Source organism: Protopterus annectens, chromosome 6.part1 (genome assembly GCF_019279795.1).
Source record: "Protopterus annectens isolate FY-2018-M chromosome 6.part1, PAN1.0, whole genome shotgun sequence".
NCBI classification, from domain to species: domain Eukaryota; kingdom Metazoa; phylum Chordata; order Ceratodontiformes; family Protopteridae; genus Protopterus; species Protopterus annectens.
The window spans coordinates 456,013,427-456,038,963 of NC_056738.1; the positions used below are offsets into that span (position 1 = coordinate 456,013,427).

The 25,537-nt window shown below is 34.9% G+C and overlaps 1 protein-coding gene across 1 annotated transcript in view; it reads left to right on the forward strand.

The window, feature by feature from the left end:
* VPS8 (VPS8 subunit of CORVET complex) overlaps positions 1–25,537 on the forward strand; it is a 2,195,799-nt gene that overhangs the window by 1,418,707 nt on the left and 751,555 nt on the right. The window lies entirely within an intron of this gene.

Sequence of the window (25,537 nt, forward strand, 5' to 3'; positions counted from 1 at the left end):
TAAACAATGTTTGCATATGAGTTGGCAGATGCCGTGCCCATCGCCACCCCAGCCTTCTGTAAAGAATGCTCTGTTCCAAAGATAAACACATTATTTTCTAAAATTTAGTTTGAGTAGTGTACAGATCAACATATAAGCCGCGGTGGTGCAGCAGTAGCATTGTTGCCTCATAGCAAGAGGTTCTCCCATTCGATTCTCGGCTGGAGTGCCTTCTGTGTGGAGTCTGCATGTCCTCCCCGCGGTCGAGTGGCGTTCGAAAGACATGCATAGAATGGGCGTGCCTTTGTTGAAGGTTTGGCATTGAGCTGGCACCTCGGTACCCATAAAAAATCTACTGCCAATCATTAGCGGATCAGAGTCCCGCTGTGCCGACACCTGACCGTGAAAAGCCGAAAGAAGAACAAGTTTACAGATCAACATAACTTTAGAGTTAGAAAAAACATCATGTGTAGTTAAAAAGGATCTAACGTTCTCCATCCCATCATCATTGGGAATTGCAGTGAAAAGACAATTGACATCAAGGGTTACAAACAACATATCATCACTGAATACAATATCTTTCAGCCATACGTAAAGACCATTCAAGAAATGTTTTGTATCTGTTAGCACAGTATCAACAGTTTCTAAAACAAACATCTTAGATGTAACAGTTCACAAGGATATGTTTGGGAAGTTGAGTGCAGGGATTTCTAAGAAACCATGCAAGAAGAACAATCTTTTACATAAGACTAGCATGCACCCAAGACACATTCCAAGGAATGTTTTGAAAAGTGAGATACTTAGAGTAATGAGACTGTATGCAGATGGGGCACTGTTAGAAACAGTCCTTAATATGTTGAAATCAGATTTTATAAATAGAGGTTATAAGAGTGAGATTGAATGGGCTTTAGAAGAAGCATGTAGAAATAAGTATGTGTGGCTAAACCATATTTCTCAAATTTTTCTGGAGATGCATCTAGCTGTGGGCTGACCGTCGATAGTAATTCAATACATAGAATCATACTTTTCCAGTGATAATGTGATGTGTGATGTTATAAAGAAGAACTGGCCATTCCTTATGCTGGACCCAAGTAAAGTACTAGAACCCTCACCTAAATTTGCTTTTAGGAATAAAAGAACACTTAAACAACATCTATGTTATAGACAACAGTCATCTGGTATGAGAGTGACTTCAGAACGTAAGGGCACCTATCAGTGTCGGTCCTGTAGTGCTTGTAAGTACAATGGATATAAAAAGTTTACACACCCCTGTTAAAATGCCAGGTTTTTGTGATATAAAAAAATGAGACCACAATAAATCATTTCAAAACTTTTCCCACCTTTAATGTGACCTATAACCTGTACAATTCAATGAACAACAAACAAATCTGTTAGGGGAGAAATATTTTGTTTGTGTCTTTTGGCTTTTCCCAGTTAGGGGTCACCACAGCAGAACTCCGGTCCGCTAATGATTGGTAGTGGATTTTTACATACCGGTTTATCAGCCCTGACACACAGCCTTCAACGAAGACATGCCCCATTCACGTATGCCTCCACACAGAAAACGCTCTAGCTGAGAATCGAACGGGACAACGTCTTGCTATGAGGCGACAACGCTACCGCAGTACCACCACAGCAGTGACTGTTAGGGGAAAAATATAAAAAATAAAAAACGTACAATAAGCTGGTTGCATAAGTGTGCATACCCTTAAACTAAAACTTTGTTGAAGCACCTTTTGATTTAATTTAGTAATTAAATTTAATTTATCAGGTACAAAATAATATTATCTCCAGTTAAAGCCAACTTTTCTTTATTACCATGCCAGTTATATTCTTGAATTTCTAAGTACCTTATTTTCTTTACCAGTTACTCTAAATGTAAAGTAAATGACAAAGGGGAAAGAGGACACCCTTGCCTTGTTCCTTGTTCAAACACAACTTTTCAGAGAGGAGCCCTCCCATTTTAATTCTTGCTTCCAATCCTTCATATGCCCTCCTAATTAATCTTTTAATTGTATCAGGAAATACAGAATACTTCCATTACTTTACTTATAAAATCCTATCATACTCTGTCGAATGCTTTCTTTACATCAAGACCACCTCCAACAGTGGTATTTTCTTACATTCTGCTTGATGTTGGATTATCATTGTAATATTGTCTCCCCGCTACAAAAACACACGTGCCATTCTTTTACATAGTATAAATTTAAAGTGTTTATATCACGTTATCGAAAGATGAAAATAGCGAACGTTATTTCATCTAACCTAAAATATTTAAACCACATAATATCGAACATTCAGAACAGCAAATTTTTTCCTTGGGAAATAAATTGCTATTCCGAAACACACACACACACACACACACACACACACACACACACACACACACACACACACACACACACACACACACACACAAAACACAAGCACACCTAAAAAACATCAATACACACACATACACTTATAATCCTGCAACTAACCCTACACTAAACCATGCATACACTACTATCTATCCACTTACCTTAACCCTAACCCTAAGGTCCATCACTATCGCATACTCACCTAACCTGTGCCCTAACCCTAACTCACTTAACCCGCCCTAAACCTAACCCGCACCCTAATCCTAACAACCACACAATCACACACTTACCTGAACCCGACCCGTAAATCTTCACCACAGCACTGAAAATAGCGAAGCCACAGAACCGGCCAACCAAATTCTTTCCCTAGGAAAGAATTTGGTGTTCTGCAGCTTCGCTATTTTTAGCGTTTGATTAAAACAGGTCGATATTAGAACATTCAAAGTTTTAAAACTTTGATGTTCTGATATAGACCCAATTTAAACACTTTATAATCATGGTTTGACATTGAAATGGGTCTGTATGAGGCTGGATGGTATGGGTCTTCAGTGATAATACAACCACTACTGCTTTTTTCCAAGATGCTATACTTCACATCTTTTTAAAATATATTAAACAAAAACTTCCAGATCTGTATCACTTTCTTTCCTAACTTCCGAACTTCAACAGAAATACCTTCTGTTTATGGACAATTCCCTACAGATTGATTATAGATATAAATTTTTATCCCATCTCTTCCTATCTTTATTATTAGTTTTTGAGCCTCATCTGCCTGTAACAATGGCATAATTAAGCCTTCTGTAAATATTTCCATTATACAAATTTTCATGAAATTTCTGAAGTCTGTAATGCTTCTAAAGGATCTCTAGTTATTTTTCTTGCCATAGGCTTCCCCAGTATGTTGACATCCCTTTTTGCTGTCTTTTGCCCATGTCATTGTGCCTAAAGATTTTTTGCCCTGGTGTTAAAAAAAAACAGTTGTTTAGCAGCAATCTTTCTAAACTCTTACACATTATCCAAATACTCTGTTGTTTTCTCTTTAGCATCCAGCCGTTGCTCTCCTTCTTCTTTGAGATTCACTTTGTTCTATAGTAATTTAACCTTTGTCAGCCCTCTAAATATTTCCCTTTACTTCTTAACCATATATATATTTTTTCTTTTATTTCTACCCTATTTCTAAACTCCATTTTATCTCACTCACTAGATGTATTTTCTGAAGAAGTTTCTTTCTTCCCTAACACCTCTTGAATAATTTCCATTACCCATTCCTTAAATTTCTCTTTTTAATAGGTAGGTGGGAAACTGCCACTGTCATTTTTACTTCAGTACCCTGCATGTTCTTTGTTTTTATGGTGCAATATTTACTGGATGTTTGTCTAAGCTTTTAATACAAGTGTTCCTTTGAAATGTAATTTCTTTCCAGTCCAGCCGAATTTACTGTACTTTGGGGAATAATATATAAATTTGGTCCAAGTTCCTATTACTGAAGTCGAGCCCAGTTGTTGTACCTTGGGAAATATGTAAATTCTATCCGAGTTTTGAGTTCACATATTTCATACCAAATATTTTCATAACATTCTGCAAAAATATATCCTTTTTGTTATGTTTTCCTTCTAGGGCCTCCAATACACCTTCAGTATTGCAAATCAAGTTCCAGTCCCCACCTGTAAATTATATTCCCTGCTGAAAGCTGACTGTTCCTCCCAACATTCTTAAACTTGATAATAGTATTTTTTTTGAATGTTAAAAAAGTAATCTCTGTAGTATCCCCAAAGTCTCAAAATAACCCACTAAAGAAGTATAGTGGGTCCAAAAACAAAACAGTGTAAGAAACCTCTCTGTGTGGAAGATTTTCAGTCCATATATCTCTAGTTAATCACTGTATATTAATCAGATCAGACAATAGTAGTAGCAGTAGCAAACTTAAACTTGTCTTAAGTAAAAAAAAATAATGATAGTAAAAATTGTGTAATTGTACAGAATTACTAAGTATTCGAAAGTAATCCAGTCAAGGCAGGTAGTCTGTTTCCAGTTGAAAATCCTTTATTATACCATGACCCCCCCAAAACGTGCACGCTGATTGGCCAGCGTGCACATTGTAAATCGAGTTATACTAATGGAAAAAGTCCAGTCGCCCGAACTTTTTTCCATTAGTATAACTCTACTTTTAAAACACTGTCTCGCTATGTTAAATGGGTTTAACATAGCGAGACAGCTTTAAAATAAGCAACGGAGATCTCCGTTGCTTATTTTAAAGCTGTCTCGCTATGCTAAACCCATTTAACATAGCGAGACAGGTTTTAAAAAAAAGCAACGGAGAAAGCAAGATCTCCGTTGCTTTTTTTACTGTTTCGCTATGTTAAATGGGTTTAACATAGCGAGACAGTTTTAAAATAAGCAACAGACATCTACAGAAACAGATGCTTGGTGCCAGAACCATGGGCTCAAGCTTAATGCCAAGAAATGTATAGTTATCCCCTTTGGGAAAAACCATGTACCCATGAATTACCACATAGGTGGCAGTACACTAAACACCAAAAGTGTGATGAGAGACTTGGGGACACAGGTGGACAGTGGTCTCACCTTCAATAACTACATCGCCACAACAGTCAGGAAATCCTTCTATATGGCACAGCTCATCACTAATGGCTTTTCATCCAGAAAAATGGAGGTCATTGTCCCACTGTACTCATCCCTCATTAGACCCATTATAGAGTACAATGTCCCATTTGGTTTGTACCTCACAAGACATCTGCAACAGCTAGAATGGCCGCAGAAATACCTCACTAAAACAATCAAAGTCCTAAAGCAGATGACCTATGCTGACCATCTAAAAAAAACTCCAGCTATACTCTGTGGCATATCGTCTACTCAGAGGTGATCTCTGCTTAACATACAAGGCTATGTCAAACCCTGAGCTGTTGGACATGCTTCACTTAAAGAAATCCCAATCCCTCAGAGCCACATGCTCCAGGGATCTAAACCTTGTCCTCACAATGAACAAAACATGCTAGAGGGATAGGCTTCTGACCCAGAGACTCCCCCATACTCTGGAATAGACTTCCCATGCATGTCAAGCAAAGCGCCTCCTTGGCCCTCTTCAGAAGGAACCTTGACGATTGGATGGGAGATAGGAAATTCGCCCCGGGGATCACATCAGTCACCCTGCTAGAAAGGGGTCCAGGGAAGTAAATATTGTGGGAAGAAATCCAGGGAATTGTTATGGTTAGGCTTGTATAGGCCCTAGGGCAGATAGCCTAGTACCAATCTCTGAACCTATATTTATTGGGTATGTATCAAGAACTTCAATTAAATGCACATGTTCCTGTGAAATGTAAATTTTGTCTAGCCTAGCCTAGTTTTGTATCTTGGAGAATAATTTATAAATTCACTCTGAACTCCTAGTACTGAATTCACATCTTCCATACCAAATATTTTCATACATTTCTTTAACAGTCTACCCTCCTTTGTTATATTTTCCCTTCTGCTCCCCCCAGACACATCTTCACTATTGAAAATCAAGTTCCAGTCCCCACCTGTAAGTAATATTCCTTGCTGAAAGATGATTATTTCTCCCAGAATATTCTTAAACTGCATTATAGCAGTTTTCAGTTTAATATCGATACATGCCAATGTAATCCTCCTCCTTTGTCAGTAACCCCTTAGTACTGCAAATCTACCATCATTGCCTTTTGTATTCTTTTTTATTACTATTAGAGCTCATGTTGCAATTAATGTAAGTACTCCTCTCTTCGTTTGCCCCCAACCATCCTGAAAACCTTTATCAAATTCACATCTTCAATTTTTTCAAAGTGTGTCTCCTTTAGCATAGCTCTTTGCACTCGGCATTTTTTAATACAGTTCACTACTCTCTTTTTTGTATTTATCTGTGAGACCATAACATTTAAAGACATTATGGAAAGTATCATATTCTTGAGAGATTATTATTCCCATTTTTATGTATAACAGTTTTTTTGTTAAATGCCTAGTTTTAGCTTTTATGTTACATGCATGTACCTTTTGGCAGTGTAATCTTTTATACATTTGTTTCTTGTCATCTCCATTTGAGCCTATGTCACATGTTACAGAACTTTTGTTTTATGGAAAACCTCAAAAGATACACACACACACACACCCAATGCCCCCCTAAAACCTATCAACTTACCACACAAAACTATGTACATCTTCAAATATTGAAGTTTTACCCTCCTAATAGGAACAGATTTGAAGAATAACTGTGAAAGGGAGAGGAATGATAAAGGAGAATTGGTTAATATTAAAAAGTTAGGTACGTGGAAATGTGGAATGTGTAATAACTGGAATTTTATTTTGGAGGAGATAGTATCCCTGTGAAATAAGAGAGACAACAACTTAGCTACACGGGCTAATGGGGAGAGTCTGTTGGAATACAAAGAACTGGTATGGCAGCTTTGTTTAAATGCCACAGTGATGCAATGATTAAATTAACATTTTTTTGTCAACAGTGTACTTTAATTGAGGTCTGCAATATTATGAATTGATATTTTTATGAGATATGATTTTTAAATATAGTGTATAGAAATTTTATATAGTGATAATAGATTGATTTAATACATAGTACTTTGAATTTGATGTGATAATTGATTGTGAATTATAATTGGTTGAAGAGCATTTTTAAGAGTCATTTTGGTTGTTTCACTCATGTCCTGAAGTAGTGTAGTGTAAGGATGAAAACACTTAGCACAAGTGTTTAATTTTTAAAGTTTTTCAAGCCATTGATTCTCCTGGTTGCCCTAGCTGTCCTCTCTTGGCTATACTCTGTTTTTTTATGTTTGAGTCTTGTGAGTATTTTAACTGAGTCATTCCCCTGTGAAACCTTTTAAATAAATGCTTGCTTATAAGCATTTTGCTATGACTGTTTATTTTACCTTTTATTTAAATTAGATAAGGGAGTGTAGAATCCCTTGGTAAACTTGGAGGAGGAATGCTGAAAAATGTTAGAAATGCCTTTAATCAGCTTTCCCCTCTCATCACACTTTTCAATGAAGGTCCATAAACTAGTTTACTATCCAAAGCAGAGTTCCATGTTTCATGTTTTTCATTTTTTGTGAGCACGGAAAGGCTAACATCCTCATAAGAGTTCCAGTAGCAGCAGCCCTGGGAAAGGCATCAGTAGAGTCGTGTGCACATTTTAAACAATGGTTAGTGGCTTGAGAAATCTAGAAGCCAAATAGCATAAAGTAGGTCTTTCATCACAAGAAGTAACCAATGCCAAGACATTCCTCATGTTCTCAGAAGTGGCCAGGATAAAAGTTAACATATGAGCCTGACAGCTGAAATTCTAAAAACAAGAGTTGCAGAAGCATACATTTTTTGGAAACTTAACAAAATTCTTCTCATCTTGTATTAACAAAATGCTTAGCAATAGCTGTGCTTTCTAAAGCTATAGCTGCTGGGTTAGCTTAGGGTTTAGTGTATAAAATCTTAAAAGACAGAGAAGCATGATATAGTATCTCTGCTTTTTGGGGTCCGTAGGCTGACTGCTAGGGAAACTATAGGCCTTGACAAAAACATCCCTAGAACAGAAAAACACAGGAAGAATAGGTGTCAGTTGAGGAAATTCTAGTTGTAATAAATCATATTTTCTGAGGGACTTTGAGACCTCATTTTTCCCCACTGAAGAAGGTGCAACTGAGGAACTGCTAAGTTGTTCCATGGTTGAGCTGAAAAAGATGCCTGATTTCCCAGTGAAGCTCAGCAATAGTCATGTAAGTTGTAAAGCAGTTATTTTTTTACATCCGCACCCCCCAAAAAATGCAGTAAAAAGCATTGTAGAAACTTTACCCTGCCCTGAAAAGTAAAATAACACAAATTCTTCCACAGAAAATATAGTTTTAAACAAATTTTAAATCTGAACCAAAAAATAAATTATATAAAAATGCTTCTTTTTAAAAATCTAATATATAAATAATTTGCAAAATAAGTTTTCTGTTACAAAAAATAAAGTGGAAATCTTTTTCTCAAAGGTAACTAATCTGCCCAACAATGGAATAGTGTCAAAGCCTCAGAGCAGTACTCTCTTTAAAGGCAAGAAAACTGTGAAGGTATTGGCATCCAAACCTGATTTTTAGTCAGTTTAGCTTGAGCTGACTACTTGTTTAGATGTGTGGAAGGTGCCCTCAAGGTTTTTAAGCTGGCCAGTTATGTTCTTAGCAGTACATAACCCATATAGCTTAGGCTGCTGTAGCAGTTATCAAATGAAGAACATTAATGGTGATGAATTTTTTTCTTTTGTAACAAGTGAAAAAGCCGACATTACTGAATTTGAAGTGTGAAATTCTTCAGGTGTGGTTAGAAATGGTATTATAATGGAAATTCAGTACTTACAGGAGATGATACCTAAATTTTTGGAGAGGTTAATGGACATGGTGTTATGCTTCTCACAACAGGATACTCTGGAAGATAGAAAGAACGCTGCTCGTGCAAGTAGTAAAAGTTTATTCCACATATAACATAGGACAATGCAAACTACTGGTTAAGCGCTTTCAACTGAAGAAATCAGTCTTCATCAGAACAACGTGTTAATGAATACACTGTGTATATATAGTAACTGTTACTTGTGAATTCAAAAAATTGCGCCAAAACTTTTAAAGAGACATTATTGAATTACAATATATTTGAATGAAAGTGCTAACTAATACATATAAACCAAAGCTATGTCCTTCCTTATAACATGAAAAACAGTACCAATAAAAATAATAAAATTGAAACATTAATTTAATCTGTTATGTTATTAGATCAGAGTGAAGCCAAATATTAATACCTTATAATGAATACACTAATATGATAAAATAAAATAAAATAAAATGAAATAAAAGACTAGCCTACCGGATGTTCTGGTATGTCATACAATGAATCAACTGATATTGTTATGTATATACCTAAGATGTTTAATAAAATTATAAAATATATGATAAGTATATGATGAGTATATAATATAATAATGATGGAAATAACTAGCAAAAACCCTAATATATACTTGCCCTAAACACATAATAGTCTTAAAAATATATATATATAAAATACATAATACATAATACAACTATTTGATGAATATAAAAAGCCATGAAATATAAATAATTATATAAATGTATAAATGTATGAACATATAAATATATAAATATATAAAAAATGTTACTGTAATGTTAAAATTTATATATAAATAATGTATAAATATATGAAAAGAATTATATAACTATATATATATATATATATATATATATATAAAGAATTATATATATATATATATAAAGAATTATATCAAATGTATAAAAATATAGTAGTGTAACATGAAGAGAACCTCTTAACCTACTTCGAGGAAGAGTTTGATGCTAATATACTCATTTAGGCCTGGATATCTAGTGGCATCTGTTCTTATTTGCCATATGCTTTCCTTAAGTGCAAGTCGTGCTTTCCAGTTCCCTGTGTATATAGTTTTATTAACTTGATCTATAATACTAAATAAAAAAACATGTTGCTCTCCTTTGTCTAAAATGTGTCTATATAGGGCGTTATTTTTATCTTTCCTGCATATTTTGTAAAGGTGTTCATAAATCCGCTTCTTTAGCATCCTTTCTGTCTTACCTATATAGAAAGCGGTGCAAACTTTACATTTTGCTATATATACTATTTGTTTGCTGTTACAATTTCCACCTAAGCTTCTGATATCAGTATGATTTATGTCACTTAATCGAAATTTATCTGTGGTATTGATGTAAGAGCATTGATTGCAACATCCACACTTAACAGTTGTCTTCTTACTTCTTTTAAATTTATCATTTTGTTTATCTGTGTGTTCTAACATTCTTTTTAAATTAGGTGCCACTTTATATACAATAGCTGGTTTTGTACCTAGGACGCTTCCTAGATTGTTTGCAGTGATGATATCCCAATGTCTGAACAGTATTTCTTTAATATAATGTACAACAGGAGAGTATGTTAAGACACATACTCTATTAAAATTCTTAGTTTCATCTCTTATTGTAGTTCTTACAGGCTCCTGAATTCCTAACAAGGGTTTGTATCTATGTCCCCATTCTGAAATGACAAATTGAGTAATATTCTTGAGTAACTTTTCTGGATAGCCTCTAGTTTTGAACATGCTATATAACATAGTGATGTCTTGTTCCATCACTTCCTTAGTGGATGACATTCTAGCAATCCGTATACATTGTCCTTTGACTACATTTTTAAACATAAACTGTGGATGGTTACTATCATATTGTATGTAGTCATTTGAAAATGTTGGTTTTCTATAGATTTGTGATGTATACCCTGTCTCTGTATTTTTTATAAACGTATCAAGATATGATATTCCTTTCTTGTTGTAACTATAGGTAAATTTTAAGAACTTCGTAGTATTGCTAAGAAATGTAATGAATTCATCTATCATATCTTCAGTGCCCTTCCATATAATAAACAAATCATCCAAATATCTGCCATATAATACTACGTGATTGTAATATGTACTCTTAAATAAACATTCATTTTCCCATTCCAACATGACCATATTTGTGAAAATCGGTGCACAGGAAGCTCCCATGGCCACCCCAATTTTCTGCCTAAAAAACTCCCCTTGAAAAGTAATGTAGTTGTAATCTAGAACAAGAGACATAATTTCTGTAATTACACATATTTTATCCCAACTATACCCTGAATATTTTTTGAGACTGTTGGAAAATAATTCTAATCCAGTCTCTTTGGGTATACAGGTGTAGAGATCGACTACATCTATAGTGATAAAAAAATAATCTTGGTTCCATTTATCTGTAGTAAGGTTATTCAAAAAACTCCAAGAGTCTTTCATAATATGGGGTACAGCTTTATATATGTGTTTTGTCCATGTGTCAGTGAGTACACCAATATTAAATGTTTTAGACTTGGAACCTGAAATTATTGGTCTATAAGGTGGATCTTCTAGGGACTTATGTATTTTAGGTATACCTACTATTTTGGCCAATACAGGATCATCTGTTCTAAGAAAAGTATAGATTTCACTGGTAATTCTATTATCTATTAAATATTCTTCCAAAATAAGATCAATTCTTTTGTATCCTATGTTAATTTCGTTTAAGGAAATAACTTCATAATTTCCTGAATCATATAGTAAGTTATGAATTTTGTTATTGTAGTCCAATGTATAGCTAATAACTATTCCGCCCCCTTTATCGGGTTTCATAATGCGGATTTCTTTATTCTGTATGATATTGTTTAAACACCTTCTTTCTTTCTGTGTTAAATTATCCTTTTGACTATAATGTCCACTTTCATTTCTATGTGTATCATGATTCAACCAGTAAATGTCCTTATTCACCATCTTTTCATAATTACTAACTACTTGATTATTAACAGGTACATAAGTACTTTTCTTCTTCAACTTAATAGGTGAAATAATATTTTCTGTATCCTGTGTAGAATCGAATTGTATGGCTAGATTAAGTCTCCTGCAATACATCTTTATCTCTTTAATAGTGTCTACTAAATTCATACCTACAGTAGGAATGAACTTCATTCCCTTACTCATCAAATGAAAAAATTCTTGTTCTATGACTATATCAGTATAATTAAATACATTTAGTCCATTGTAGGTAGTCACTATCTGTTGTGTGTTTTCAACTTGATCATGACCGTGAGTGATACTGTTGTCTTCTGATATAACCTGAATATCCAGATTTCTATTGATATCAGTTCCCTCTGTAGAAAAATCAACTACATTATGACATTTATATGAACTAGATTCATTTGTTTGTTCATAATTAAGATGAAATGTATAAACAGAACTTGACTTCCTAGTGGAAACTAAATCTGTATCTATGGAATGAATTAATTCCATTTGTTGTAGGGGTTGTTGTGTTTCGGTGCAGGAAAAAATCTCCCTCCCCGAAAATTTTCTTCTTTATTATTACTCCTACTTTGATCTCTATAATGTACTTTTCCACTATATAAGTAATCTCTCGATAAAAATAACGCCCTATATAGACACATTTTAGACAAAGGAGAGCAACATGTTTTTTTATTTAGTATTATAGATCAAGTTAGTGAAACTATATACACAGGGAACTGGAAAGCACGACTTGCACTTAAGGAAAGCATATGGCAAATAAGAACAGATGCCACTAGATATCCAGGCCTAAATGAGTATATTAGCATCAAACCCTTCCTCGAAGTAGGTTAAGAGGTTCTCTTCATGTTACACTATTATATTTTTATACATTTGATATAATTCTTTATATATAAATATATATATATATATATATATATATATATATATATATATATATATAGTTATATAATTCTTTTCATATATTTATACATTATTTATATATAGATTTTATAGTAACATTTTTTATATATTTATATATTTATATATTCATATATTTATACATTTATATAATTATTTATATTTCATGGCTTTTTATATTCATCAAATAGTTGTATTATGTATTATGTATTTTATATATATATATATATTTTTAAGACTATTATGTGTTTAGGGCAAGTATATATTAGGGTTTTTGCTAGTTATTTCCATCATTATTATATTATATACTCATCATATACTTATCATATATTTTATAATTTTATTAAACATCTTAGGTATATACATAACAATATCAGTTGATTCATTGTATGACATACCAGAACATCTGGTAGGCTAGTCTTTTATTTCATTTTATTTTATTTTATGTTATCATATTAGTATATTCATTATAAGGTATTAATATTTGGCTTCACTCTGATCTAATAACATAACAGATTAAATTAATGTTTCAATTTTATTATTTTTATTGGTATTGTTTTTCATGTTATAAGGAAGGACATAGCTTTGGTTTATGTGTATTAGTTAGCACTTTCATTCAAATATATTGTAATTCAATAATGTCTCTTTAAAAGTTTTGGTGCAATTTTTTGAATTCACAAGTAACAGTTACTATATATACACAGTGTATTCATTAACACATTGTTCTGATGAAGACTGATTTCTTCAGTTGAAAGCGCTTAACCAGTAGTTTGTATTGTCCTATGCTATATGTGGAATAAACTTTTACTACTCGCACGAGCAGCGTTCTTTCTATCTTCCAGAGTATCCTGTTGTGAGTTACATTGTCATGGCATTCAGCATATCTTTGATGGTGTTATGCTTGCCTGTTGTAAAAATACCTGTGCCTTAATGTAAGGAAGTATGGAGCTGCGTTTATTCATGTTGGTTCAAATGTTCTCATCTTCAAAGACTCACCGACTCTTAGTAGGGAACTTGCAACCCTCTTAGGTATAGGTAGGCTTGCACAGTTGTTAGATGTCTTTTTTTCACAAGTCACATTCGGAAAGGAGTGTCAGCGCAATATGAACAAAAAGTTGTTTGTGATGAATACCTACATGAAAAAATGACGTATTATAAAAATTCAGAATGTGTATAACATCCAAGCCTAATATTTAGACGGGATGGAATCCACTTGTTAAGATGAGGAGAGAATGTTTGCAGCATATATATTGCAACATTTGTCTAATGCAAGACAGTTCAGAAATGTAATAATTCACGAATAGCAAAATTTGATTTATCTGTTTCTGATTGCTAATACTTGCAGCATTAGTAGTTAAAAGTTTTTTTTGTTTTGTTTTTTATTGAAAAATTAGCTATGTTCACATTAGATTGATGTTATTGTTTGTGGAACATGATTAAAGAGCAATGACCAGAAACCTGTCCTGTGAGTAGGTTAGAAATGAAGCAGAGACATGATTTGGGAGATGGAGGTGAACAGTAATAAAATCAGTAACTTAGAGTGGGGTTACAATGCAATAATTATATTTGTGAAATATGACGGAACAAGAAAATCTGGAAATAGTGGACTTTTTCAGAATTTGTTGGACTTGTGGGGGCCTCTAAAGTATATGCCCTACTTCTTATCATTAATGTTTAGAACAATGCTTTGGGGAGGGAAAGAGAGGGGAGAAAGTTAGCTGTGGAGGAAAAAAACATTCTTGCATGGGAGAATGACTGGATTAAGGACCATGGATGATTTACTAACACATTTTAAGAGAAGGCAAGCAAATGAAAAAGAATATTGAATATTTTGATGCTTTTTTTTCTAGCAAATGAATGCATGCTTAGTAGCAATTCTATATCTGGCCATCATGTCATGGAAACAATCTGATAAAGACAAATTGACCATCTGGTTCTCTTGCCTCTATGGAGATAATCTGATCTTGAGAAACTGGTTGTCTGGTGCTCATGTTTCCATGGAGGCAGTTTGATAAAGAAAAATTGGTTACAGTCTGATGGAGAGTGATTGGCTTGCGGGAAGAAAAGAGAAACTGTCTAGGAGATTATGTTCTCTGGAAGCATTCAGGGGTTTCCCAGCTGGAAGAGCTATGAAGCTAAGACAAAACCAATTAGCATTTAGTAGAAGCACAGGCTGTACCATGTGTTTTAGCATGGATCTCCTTTCTTTTAGGTTAACTCAAGTCTGTGAGTGTGGCTGTCAGTTTTTGGGACATATGTTCCTATTAGGAGAGTAAAACATCTGTATTTGAAGATATACATAGTTTTGTGTGTTAGTATTAAATTAATAGGTTTTTAGGGGGGTATTGGGGGTTGTTTTTTTTTTTTTGTTTGAGGGCTTTGAATAAAATAAAATGTTTTGTAAGATTTGGCATAGGCTCAAATGCATATGACAAGAAGCAACTATATAAAAGTTCAGTCTGCCAAACAGTGTATGCATGTGACAAAAGCTAGAACTAGACTTAAACAGGTGTTATACATATGAGGTGGGAATAATAACTTTTTAAAACAATGATGCTTTCTGTAATGTCTTTAAATGTCAATGGTGTCACAAATAATTGAGAAAAAGAAAGAACAGTGAACTGTATTAAAAATGTGGAGTGGAAATAGCTATGTTACAGGAGACTCCCTTTGAAAGAACTGAACATGTGAATTTGATAAAGAAAGGTTTTCAGGATGGTTATTCAGTGGAATATCTGGGACAAAGGAAAAGAGTACTACTTATATTAATTGTAAAAGGAGCTCCAATAGTGATAGGATAAAAAAGATAATGGCAGATTTATAGTGCTAAGGAGCTACTGGAAGGGGAGGAGGATTACACTGGCACATTGTTTATATTCCACCTAAAACTCCTATAATGGAGCTTAAGAAAATTCTGGGAGAAATAATCAGTTTTCAGCAAGGAATATTACTTGTAGATATGGACTGGAATTTGATTTACAGCAGTGAAGATGTATCTGTGGGACCCAGAATGGAAGGTATAACAAAGGAAGGGAGATTTTTTAAGAAATTTATGAAAACATTTGGTATGGAAGATGTGAGTTCAATACTAGGAGCTTGGAGTGAATTTACATATTATTCCCTAATATATAAAAAGTAGGCTAGGCTAGACAGAATTTACATTTGATAGGAATGTGTCCATTTAACTGAAGGTCTAGATGCACACCCAGTAACTATTTCAGATCATGCGCCAATAATAACTAAAATAAAAACATGGGCTAATGAACTAAAAATGAGACACTGGTGTTTTCCCATCTATCTGTTGAAAATATAGGAATTTAAGGAATGGGTAGTGGAGATTATTCAGAAGCTATTTGAGAGGATGGAAATTACGTCTGAAAATGTAGCTAGGGAGCGGGATAAAATTCAGGTGGAGTTTAAAAATAAGGTGGAAATAAGAGAAAGGGAGCTATGGTTAAGAAGAAACAAGAATTATTTAGGGGGACTGACACTATTTAGAGGGAATGACAAATGTTAAAGTATTGCAGAATAGGGTGAATCTCACAGAACAAAAAGAGAGCAACTGCAGAATGCTACGCAGAAAATAAGGGATTACCTCAATAATATACATGAGTTTAGAAAGATTGCTGTTAAGCAACAGTTTTTTTGATAATAACACTAAAGCACAAAACTCTTAGCACAATGACTTAGGCAACAGAAAGTAGAAAGGGCTGTCACCAAGCTTAGGAAGCCTATAACAAGGAAGGTATTGGGATCCTGTGGAGGTATTAAAAATATTTCGGAAATTCTATGAAAGCCTATATAAAACGGAGAAATATGGAAATCAAGAAAAGATAGAAATGGAAAGGTTTATGGAAGATTTAAATATGCCAAGGTTAAAGGTAGATGGGACTCAATTACTAATGATTAGGATAGATGGAAATGAAAAAAAAAGTTATGTATAAGCAATCTACAGGAAAGACTCTAGGAATAGATGGTATTCCTGTGGATGTTTGGAAGCTAGGAGGAAAAAAATTATAAAGTTCTGGAAGGTTTTGTTTAACAGTATTTTTAGAGGAGGAGAATTACCAATATCCTGGAAGAAAGCAGTGGTAGCTCTAGTACCTAAAAAAGATAAAGAACCATCAGATCCAGCTTCATACATGCCCATTTCAATACTAAACCATGATTATAAAGTGTTTGTGACTATAATGGCTAAAAGAATGGCAAAAGTATTGCCAAAATTTACAGTTATGGATCAATATGGTTTTGTGGAGGGGAGGCAGTCATTTGAAAACATTAACAGAACATTGATGATTCAGAGGGAAGCAGGCATGGTGTAGGAAAATACCATTGTTTTTGGTGGGACTTAATGCAGAGATAACATTTGACAGAGTAAGTTTGGACTTTATGAGCAGGGAAATGGAAGCATTTGCATTTCCTGAAGTGCGCAGTGGTTCAGTGGTTAAAGTTGTCGCCGGGCAGTGCAGTGGTGCAGCGGTTAACATTGTCGCCTCACAACAAGAGGTTCTCGAGTTCAATTCTCAGCTTGGGTGCCTTCTGTGTGGAGTCTGCATGTCCTCCCTGTGTTCGCGTGGGTTTCTTCCAGGTACTCCTGTTTCCTCCCATATTCCAAAGACATGCATCTGGAGCGTTTCTCCCTGGGCCTCCGCTGAAAATAGGCTCTGTCCTAGTCAGATTTTCCCAGTCAGCAGTTGTTAAATAAACTGTCTTTCGGCTTTTCCTGGTTAGGGGTTGCCACAGCGGAACTCCGGTCCTCTAATGATTGGCAGTAGATTTTTACGTGCTGGCTTGCCGGGCCTAACGCACAAACTTCAACGAAGGAACACCCATTCACGCATGTCGACACACAGAAGGCGCTCTGAGAATCGAACGTGCAACGTCTAACTGTGAGGCGACAACACTACCACAGTACCACCACCGCAGTATTAGCAATTGTTAAATAAATAAATAAATTATAAGGTTGATTAGAAGGATATATGAGGGATCAGAGTTGAAAATTAAAGTGGGTGGAGTCCTGTCTGATGATTTCTGCTTGAGCAGAGGCACCAGGCAGGGGTGTCCTCTTTCTCCTTTGTTATTTGCATTATATTTAGAACCATTGGCAAAGAAAAATAAGGAATGCGGAAATTCAAGGATATAATTGACGTGGTAGTCAAGAAAAGCTGGCTCTGTTTGCAGATATTATTTTTTATACCTGACAAAAACAGAGAGAGAGAGACTTTACAATTTTGTGGAACATTTTGAGACAGCTTCAAAATCTTTTCAGTATACAAAATGAATGAAGCTAAAACAAAGACAATAGCAGTAAATTATGTACCACATATGAATTGGTTCAGCAATATCCATATTTATGGGGATATGATAAAATGAAGTATTTAGGAGTATGGATTAAAATGATTCTGGTATAGGAAGAGACTAAAAAGATAATACAAAAACTGAGAAGATGGAAGTTTTTGTTATATGGATGTGTATAGTAAGATACAATCAGTTAGAATGTTTTTAGGTCAGGCATATTTTTATCAACCACAGGAGAAGTTGTGGATACAATTAATAAAGCGCTGAAGGACTTTATATGGGAGGGGAAGATGGCAAGAGTCAAGTGGGATAAGCTGATTCTTCCAGTAGAACAGGGTGGATTAGGATTATCCGATTTGAAGGTGTATTTCAGTGCTACACAGTTAAGGTTCCTATACATAGCACAAGCAGAAAACTATAATTCAAAGTGGAAAGGTATGATGATGAAACAGGGGAAGCTCAAGAAACAAGGAGAATATGGGATTTTGGATGCAGAACAACAGTAATACAGAATATTACATCTATAAAGTAGGAGAAAGTATCCTAAGAACTAAGCCAACACGGGAATGGAGAAAGGAGATTATGTCAACAGGGATGACTGCAGTTAGGGATATAGACAATAGGGGGCTAGAATTTATTGGAGAAAAACGGTAAAAAAATCCAAGATATTGGGAGCAAATAACTAGAGAGGGAAGGAAGACAGAATGGGAAGATGCCAAGAATTTATTTGAACTGCAGGTTAGAGATTGCTTTCCCTATCAAGGATCGATATCAAAGAATAGGGAAAGAGAAAGAAATAGGACGGTCCTAAATGAAAGACCAGCACTGATAGAGTATTTAGTAGAAACTTGAACAGAAGCTGCCTTTAAAAAAGGAATAATTAGTAAAGCATATAAAATATTGCAGGATAACTATAAGAATCAGTCAGAGGAGGTTAAAAGGGATTGGGAAGAGAGACTGGATATGCAATTCACAAAAAAACTATGGGATATGTATATCTCGCAGATGTGCAACAAAACTCGAAGGTTTAGGATTTTTGCTTTGAAATGTTTACATATATATTTTTATACCCCAAGTAGACACCAGAGAATTTTTCCTCAGGTAGAGAGTAAATCTTGGAGGTGTGAAGGGGAAGAAAGTGGTAATTGGGATATATTTTCTGGGAGTGCGGTGAGTTGGTGGACTTTAAGGATTCCCTGTGGGGTGCACTGTTGGAGATGCTGAGTGGGAAGATTGGTGTGACGAGGGAGATGATTTTTCTGAGATATGATACAGAATTGGAATTGCCTAGACATGGCAAGGCCATGCTGTGTCTAATTATAGTGGCTGCCAAAAAGCTATTACTAGAAAATGGAAATCAAAATCTAAACCAAGTATACTAGAAGCAGTGAATGTAGTGACAGAGATAAAACAACTGGAATTGAGAACTTTCGAAAAGGATAGGAGCAAACTACGTAGGAAAAATGGGAATTGTGAGAACAATACATACAGGGGAGGAATGAGGTTCAAAAGAAGACAGGACATAAATGAGCTATGTAATGTTTGACTGAAAATGCTTTTGTAGATTATAAGTGATAAGTGATATATAATCTTTGCAACTGGGAGTGTGTCAGTTTGGTTTGTGATGTAAAATTCTTGCAGCTAGGACTGTGTCAGTGGTTTGTTTTCATTTATATAAAAGTATGATTACCTATGTCATAAGTGATGGTTTTAATAAAGCTGTTCCTTGCTAGAGAGAAAAGAAGTTTTACCACATTTTATGTGCACTTATCATGAGGTTTTAAAGGTGAGTTTAGTGTTAGATAATTCTGCCAAACTAGAATCTATGCCACTATATAGAAGATTAATAATAGACACTGTGGAAGTGAAACATCCACTAACTGGGAGCTCAGCAAATCTTGAGACATAAAAAATGTACCACCAAAATGGTACATTGGCAGTACGTTTTCAGACTTTGCAAATGCTGTTGAGAGAGAGATGGCATCTCAACTACTGATTTGCACTTTTTATTTCCTGCAGTAGGTGCCCTTTAACCCCATTGTATGGATAGCTGTTGTCCATAACCATCTTCTAGGCATGTGGACACCCAAATGTTTATTCTCGTTCCGATGCATAGCATAGTTCTCTGACTGGGTGACTATATTTTGAAGCTATGGTCTCTGTTCTGACAGGTTTAACCTGTCCTGTGTTTTGTGCTGTAATCCATTGGTAATTGCTCAGAAGGGGGTAAAGACGAAGTATAAACAAACTAGGAAGGAGGATCACACCTATGCTGAGGTTGCTTGTGTGCTAAGTAAAATATTTCAGGGATCAGGCAGCATGAGATTGGCTTGCAATGCACTTGCCTGCCAAACTGTCGTAAGCCTTTCTTCATGCTTTCCTGGCTACTGCTGTCTACCTCTCTGAGATCTTTTCTCTGTTGGTGTGAGCTGGGTGAAAATGAGCATTTAGCCTGTTTTTCAATAAGGCTGTTACATTTGCTGGAGTGTTCATTTATTGTAGAAAACATTGACTTCTGTATGTACTGTGTGGGTTTATACTATGTGTCTGTATACTTAGTATGTGTGTATACAAATACGTTTTGTATATTGGGGTTTAGGTTTACTCTCAGATTAATGGGCACCAACATCTTTTCACCGTTGTACAGAATCGTTACATTTCAGTGTTGTCTTGTCATACAAATTTTCTGTCCTTTAAAGGTATTTTTAGGAGATGTATATTGTGACCCTTATTTTTTCCTTATTGTTAAGAAATATGTAGGCAAAAGAATGTTGTAAGGCTTAACCAGTATTTTTATAGTATATCTAATTTGTTACCATTATTTAAACAGCAGATTTTTTTGTTTTATTTTTGAAGATTGCAAAATTATTGTTCTTAAAATGTTTTGTAATAATTTGGAGCTTTTTTCCCCAAACCTCCGCTGATGGGTTTCTACCCAGTCTGACTATCCTGGTAATCAAATGTCAATAAATAAAAAGTAAATAATAGAATGACAAATCAGCTGATGAAGAGCTAACAAAAAGTGAGGGGGGGACTGCTACGATGTGTGGGAAGACAGAAAAATGTGTAGAAATCTTTGCATATACTTATAATATTTTGTGCACAGTATAGTTATTTTGTTTTGTATATATGTGTATATGCATTTTATGGTTTGTTTTGACTAATGAGGAGGCAGATTGCATATATCCATGACAGCAGCCACTTGAAATTTAAGGCTATGGCCATTTGTGCCTTGACTTGCATCCCAATTTAACATCAGAGGTACTAAGAAGGTGACTTTATTATTTTTGCTACTAAGGAGCCAGGCCCTCTACCTAGATATGATTTATATATATATATATATATATATATATATATATATATATATATATATATATATATATCCTCACAGGCATTTGTCTCCTCAGTTTGTACATTGCTTGTTTTGTCAGGCATCACATACTTCAACCTTGAAAGGAAATAAGACTGAATATATTTCATTACATGTGTTTCCCCCCAGGCAAACATTTGATGAAAAGGTTGGAAAAAAGCTCAAAAATGCACCTTAAAGCATTTGAAATCCTGTGGCTTCTACCAGCCTAAAAGCCCCAGACCACCATCTTAATTTCTTAATTCACTTATTTATTCCACAATAATTATAGTACATACTCTGCCACTTAGAGCATGTTGAAAGGATGCAGGAAAAAAACATGGAGTTAAAAAAAAATATATATATATATATATATATATATATATATATATATATATATCTATATATATTTATATAGGAAAAAGTCATCTGAATGGTGCATTGAGGTCAAAATGTGGGGAAATGGGGACCAGGACTCTCTGCCTATGACACTATTTTGTCTAAGTTCATCTCTGTTTATCACCCTCCACTTCCTTTTGGTTTATTTTCCAAACTGCAGCCCTTCTTCTGCAAATTCCTAGAGCTGCCATTGTGGAGTGATGCATTCTTTGGAAAGACTGCAGAAGGTATAGGAAAAGTTTTGAAAAGAAACTATCTGAATGCAAAAATAAAAAAAAAATTGTTTAACATCAGGACCTAGGCATTCAAGGTTATGAACATATTAATGTAAAATGCAAGATAAAAAATATAAGAAATGGAAATGAAATTGAACTGTAACATTTTTCTAAACTGAAATAAACTGGGAAACAATGAAATTTCACTGGGAATAAGATTGAGGGAAGTGCAGAGCTTGGCTAGAGAGTGCAAAAAAAGTCCTTATGGAGAATCTCAGGTGTCATTCAATGTAGAAAGTGCTCCCCGAGATCAGCTGCTGGAGTAATTACTTGTGTGTCTTTTACATATTAAGGCCATGCATTCATTTAGATACCTTACCCTTTTTCCAAAAAAGAGATGTGCTTATGTTTTTCTGATTCCTTTTGAAAAGTACTAAACATTTGCAGTGAGTCTGAGAATACCATTCTAGAAGTGCAAATTCGGTTTCCTTTGCTTCAGTACTTGTTCTGGGCAACTCCCTAAGCACTTAAGGTGGACTCAGATGCTTCTCATCTAACTCTTGAACAACTTGCCAAGTCCTACTATGTTTTAATTGCTTGTATAGCTGTTAGAAATCATTGCATTGTCCACATTTGCATACATACACACATACAAATATTTCAGGCATGGGCAATAATGCCCTTCTAGCCTGCCAATATGCTAAAACAGTTATTTCCGTAATAAGTGTCAAGGCTGCTGTTAAAAATATCTAAACTAATGCTTGCTTTAATGTAATTTGTAGTCCATTCCATGCATCAGCTACTCTGTCAGAGAACCAATTAGTACACCTTTCATTGCTATGTAATTTCCTGTATAGTTTGCCTGATGATTCTCTGCTACTTTTGATAACCCTAAACATTCCCAGAGTAAGTTGTCTCTAAATGTTTTATATTCCTGAATAAGGTTTCCTCTTAAATGTCTATATGAGAGACACTACAAGTTCTTTCATAATAACTTACAATTTCACATCCATGGATGCTTTTATTTTATTTCTGGAGTATTCTTTACAATTTGTTTATGCTTGTTTTCTTATAAGGTTTACATATTATTATTCGTTACACAAATTTGGGTCTAATGTAATTTGGAAACAATGATTTATTTTCTGATTTCCTAAGCTTTATAATTTTTTTATACAACCTATAATTCTAGAACTCTCCTTAACCAATTGGTTGATACGATTAGAAAAACACAAAGCTGGATTTAAGCTTTAAACCTAGGTCCTTAAATGAATCTACAGTTTCAATCACTGTGTTCTGTATTAAATATTCACCTTTCAACAGTGGTAAAACTTGATCTGAAGTAACAGTCATTTCCTTAACAGCGCAGACAGTGCCTAGTATGTTCTGTTCCCTTGCAGGCTTTTTTATAATCTGAAGCTATTGTTGTTACTGAACATAAGTTGTAAATAATTTCCTTACTAATGTTGTTAAAATAAATATTATTCCAGTTTCTAGTAAATTTAAGTCCTCAGCCACTATTATTTTTTCCATTCTGTATTTCATACAAGACTTGACTTTGGTGGACTATACACTCCTAACAATTTTGATATGTTCCATGGTTGTTTTTGTTACAGTTACACAATCAACTATATTGGTGTTATCATTGAACATGTAATAATCACAGGTCTTATAGTGATCTTTAATCCCTATCATAACACCTCCACCTGATTTTTGTTAGAATGTCCGTTACAGTAAAAACATTTACCCTGACAGAACTGGTTTCCAGTCATTGTTCTTTAATCATGTTTCACAAACAACATCAGTCTTGTGGGAATCTGGCAAACTGTGCATTAAAAAAAATATTACAAATGCTGCTAACATTAACATCCATCAAAGATGCATCAAGTGTTGCTTTCTGTGAGCTGTTAATTTTCTGACATGGCAAAAATCCTGCTTAATGATAGTAAAATAAGACAATACATCTGCTGCAAAAATTCTTTCCTTTGCAGTTTCAGAAGTGATCTTGAGTATAGTGTTGACTGATAGAAAAACCCAGAGTCACCTTTTTATCCAAAAATAAAAATGATTCTCTGGATGCATTACTTCCCAAGGATTTGATTCCTGTTCATGCCCTGTTAACTGTTATTCCTGTCTACTTTCTTTTTAAGTTATTGGTTTGTAGTACTTTGTCAGAGTCATTCGTTTAGGTGTTTCAGTATTCCACAAGACATTATCAAAGACTGTTTTGAGGGGGCACATTTCATTAAATCATTCATGAAACCCCACGTCCTCTCTTTAATTCTCCATGTCAAGCTAGACCAGAGCAGCCCTAAGAGAGAAGAAGCCTTCTTCTTGTCTTCTCTGTCTGTGCTGATTGAATCACCCAGGAGGAAGACTTCACTTGTCCAGCAGTGTCTGTCCTTTCTATCACCTAGGACTATCCATGGTTGGGGTTGTTATCCAAGTTTGCTATGGCTGGGAGTGCCATCACAATAGATTATTGGTCTCTGGATGTGATCACAGCCAGTATGTCTTGGGGCTTTTTGGTCCTGTCAAGAAAAAGATCCACTTACAGACTAAGCCACCGTGGCAGAGCTCTTGGAATACACACTGATCTATTCCTTAGATATCTCATAGGGACTGCCCCTTGACTTTTTAAACAAGGTCAGTGGCTATACTCCTACCTCATTGTAGGCTTCAAAAGGGGCAGTAGACTTCTGGCCCATTTTGCAAATCCATAATTTCAACCAGAGTGTTCATCTGTGATGGGACAATTCAGTCTGCTGTCCATGATGTAGAGAACTCCTCCTGCCTCTTCTGTCATCTTTCCTGCTTGTGATTTCAAAGTAGTCATCACCTGGAAAGATGGTAATTTTTCTCATGGTACTGAGACATTAGTAAAAGCAAGGGGATATGCCATCTTCCATAGTTCTTTCCAGATACTTGGTGCTACAAGAACATAGCTCGACTGTTTTGCTTCTGCAGTTTCATGTTGTCAAGCCAGCTTTAGCTTGATAGTTAATGAACATTATTTCTGTCAGTCCTGACAAGTATTTTTGTGTCGGAGGCACTTTAACTTTTATGCAAGTGGATAGAAAATGACACTGTAGGATGAACTTGCCATATGTATAAACTACACATGCACTGGTTATCATCCACAAGCTTACATTTTCCTGTAAACTTTTCAGTCTATCCACTTTCACCCAAAGATGTCAAGCAAGTTATCGAGAAGGTATTTAAAGGAAGAGGTGCATGAAAGATGATGAATCTTCCACCTTGTTATTTTTGTATATGAAGAACAAAACAGCACTTGTAATCAGGGTCTATAAAGCACTGGCATCATTATTTAATGACAAGGCATTAATCTGGGTCTGTCGAGCACTTATGCAAGAAGTCCATGACCAGCCTATTCTCCTTCGTAGATGCTGTGACATCTGCCTTGTAATTTTTTGCATAGCATCTGAAATTGAAAGCTGTTCCATGGGACTTTAAGGCCACATTAAACTCATGATGTGATGCACTTCCTTGATTTTTTCAGAAGAATGTCTGTTCAGGAAATTTGTGCTTCAGCAGGACTTGTTCTAATTTAATTTGCCCCCAGTTCCCATCAACTCTACTTTCCATTTTGTAAGACTCTGAGACTGCCTCAGAAAAAAAAAATAGAAGGTACGTTGCCACC